At 37.2% G+C, this 3,306-nt stretch overlaps 1 protein-coding gene across 1 annotated transcript in view; it reads right to left on the bottom strand.

The window, feature by feature from the left end:
• NUP98 (nucleoporin 98kDa) overlaps window positions 1-3,306 on the bottom strand; it is a 102,388-nt gene that overhangs the window by 2,418 nt on the left and 96,664 nt on the right. The gene's annotated exons all lie outside the window — the stretch shown is intronic.

The following is a 3,306-nucleotide window of genomic DNA, read 5'->3' as shown; positions in this document are numbered from 1 at the left end:
TGGCCCTAAGACTCTTAATCCCAGAATATAGGTTTATTTTTTTATTTTTATTTTGTTGAGACAGGGTCTTGCTCTGTTGCTGAGGTTGAGTTCAGGGTGATCACAGCTCACTACAGCCTCAAACTCCTGGGCTCAAATGATCCCCCTACCTCAGCCTGCTGAGGAGCTAGGTCTACAGGCATTCACCACCACATCCAGCTTATTTAAAAAAATTGTAGAGGTGAGGTCCCACTGTGTTGCCCAGACTGGTCTTGAACTCCTGGCCTCAAGCAATCCTCTTGCCTTTATCTCCCAAAGTGCTGGAATTATAGATGTCAGCCACCGTTCCTGGACCAGAACTTGAGCTCTTAACTTCTATACTCTATTGCCTTTAACCTTAAAATAAAAAAGACCTTCCTAAAAGTAGGGCTTATGGCAACCTGGAGATATGAATAAATAACTACAATACGGTCTGACAGGCAATACGCTAGTAGAAAAATATATCAAGTGTTTTGGTAGTAAAAAACAAAGTACAAATTAACTCTCTGGGGGAAAAGGAGGGAGAAATAGAATTAACAGCAATCTAGATCTTAAAGGATGAATATAAATATGCTAGGTAAAGAGTGGAATATAATATGGTTTGTTGAAAACACCACAGGTAACTAAGTGTGAGTGGCACAAGCTAGCAAGGCTGAGATGTGGAATATGAGTGTTAGGAATTAACGTAGGAGTAAAAGGTAAAAGCCTATAAAGGGACTTAAATCCTGTACTTATGAGTTTGTTTTTTGTGCTATAAGCAAGCAATGGAGACCTATCTTATGACTATCAAGACTGACTCAACACATTTTAATGAAGACTTATAAAAACCACATTTGCAATTTTAAAACATGCAAAACAATTAGTGAAACAATATTCCTAACCAAATCTCTGCTTTTACTCTATATCTCATCCCTGAGCTTCTCACTTTAACTAGGGCTGAACAAGAGGAGGGGACTGCCTACAGGCAAGCCTCAGGAATGTCTATTGCACATATTAGTTGGTAATAAAGTGTTTTAAAGTTTTAATACATTGTCAACCTAACTACATAAAATTAGCCTCATCAGAGCTTGAAGCTCTGACTCAGGCAGGGCAAAGACAATATATGTAACCTAAACATTTGTACCCCCATAATATGCTGAAATAAAAAAAAAAAAAGGTGATGAACAAGATAAGACAAGGTTTTTGCTCGCATGAAACTGATACAAAATAAACAAGGAAATACCAGATAGTAATAAATCCTGAAGAATCACAAGCCATGTAGACAATCTAAACTGGACGGCTACTTCAGACTGGGGAACCAAGAAAGGCTTCTGTAAGGTAGTCATATCTAACTTGAGAACTGAATAACAAGGACAAGGCCAAACTTTTCAGGCAAAGAGAACAGCTAAAACTCCTTAAGGTGGAAACTCAAAGAAGTTTACATGATGAAATGTAAGGTAAGGAGAAGAACAGAATAAGATAAAACTGGAGAGGTTTTATATAGCAGGAGATGTTAACATAGGGTTCACAGAATTCATCGGATCTGTGAACTTAGACTTGGAAAAAATCTTATCTTTATTTTTACTAATTTTTAACTAAAAATTGGTATTTCATTTAATTATGATGTAGCTATTAGCTACATTGTGACTTTATCAACAAAAATCACAGCTTTTATATCACATTATAGTTATTATAGATCTTAAAATACAGTACTTCAACATTATAGTAGTTAGCAGATCCGCTGTTAAAGCTTTATCATTAAAGATGTTATTAAAGCCTACGTAACTATTCTGTAATTTTCTTTTTTTGTTGTTAAGAGATGGGGTCTTGCTATGTCACCCAGGCTGGAGTGTAGTGACTATCCGCAGGCACAATCCTAGTGCACAATAGTCTGAAACATCTGGGCTCAAGTGATCCTCTTGCCTTAGCCTCCTGAGTAGCTGGGACTACAGTCATGTGCCACTGTGCCTGGCCCACACATTTTTAATATTTTGATAAATGTATTTTGATATAATCAGTTTCCTTTGTAATCCTATGCATTTAAAAACATTATTCTCAGAAGAGATCCATCTATGGGCTTATTCGTCAGACTGCTAAGGGGGTCCACGGCACAAAAAAAGTAAGAATTATTGATACAGAGCTTTGTAAGACTTGATAAGGAACACTTTATTCTAAGAAAGATGAAAAGCCATTAGAGGGTTTTATACAAGAGCAAGAGAATATGATTTGTATACTAAAAAAGATCACTCTGGTTGATGTATGGAAACGAATGTAGAGGAGCAAGAGTAGAAGCAGAGAGATCAATTAGGAAGATACTGTAGTAGTTCTGGTGAGAGGTATTTGTGGCTTTACCACATCTACATGGCCCCATTCCTTTCCACTCCATACTCCAAAACCACTGAACCTATTCCTATTAAAAGTTCCCTGGAAGCACTATATATAATCTCTCTGACCTCTGGATCTCTACTCATGCTGTTCCATCTGCTTGAGCACTCTTCCCTACTCTTGTTCCATAAGAGTTCAGATGTCACTTCTAAAAAACTTTGCTGATTCAGACTGGGTTAGGTACTCCTTTTATTGCTGCTACTATATTGATAGTGCTCTTTGCTTAATCTCTATGATAATCATGCTATACTAATTGTGGACTGATTTATATATATCTCCCTCACCAAATTATTAGTGTACATACTGTTTACCTTTACATCCACTACAGTACTTTGCACACAGTGAAATAACTGTCTCAATAACTAGGTTGTGTAAATGGATTAACCAATGTTGAATTAGAAAGGGATTTCTTCAGAGATTATTTAGGGATGATGATCTTAATTCATCCCAATCTAGCAAACACTGAATTATGCCTATTGTGTGCCAGGTATTGTGCTAGGAGTTAGAACTTTAATGAGGATAATAATAGATAATAATTATTAAATGTTTAGTATGTGAAAGGTACTGTGCTAAACAATTTATGTATATTTTGTTTAATCTTTTTGAATACCCTGTCAGAATATGCACTATAATCTGTGCCACTGTCCACCCCACTCCCTGGTTTTCTTCAATCAGATGAGAGATAAAGAGAAGTTAGTTAACTTGTTCAGGGTTATATAGCTAGTGAATGTGAGAGACATGAATTGAACCTAAGACTCTTTTTTTTTTTTTTTGAGACAAGAGTCTCACCCTGTTGCCTGGGCTAGAGTGCCATGGCATCAGCCTAGTTCACTGCAACCTCAAACTCCTGGGCTCAAGCAATCCTTCTGCCTCAGCCTCCCGAGTAGCTGGGACTACAGGCATGCGCCACCATACCTGGTTAAT

This window comes from Propithecus coquereli, unplaced genomic scaffold (genome assembly GCF_000956105.1).
Source record: "Propithecus coquereli isolate 6110/MARCELLA unplaced genomic scaffold, Pcoq_1.0 Scaffold235, whole genome shotgun sequence".
Classification (NCBI taxonomy): domain Eukaryota; kingdom Metazoa; phylum Chordata; class Mammalia; order Primates; family Indriidae; genus Propithecus; species Propithecus coquereli.
Note: the sequence above shows the minus strand (reverse complement) of the source record. Positions and strands in the feature narration are given on the sequence as shown.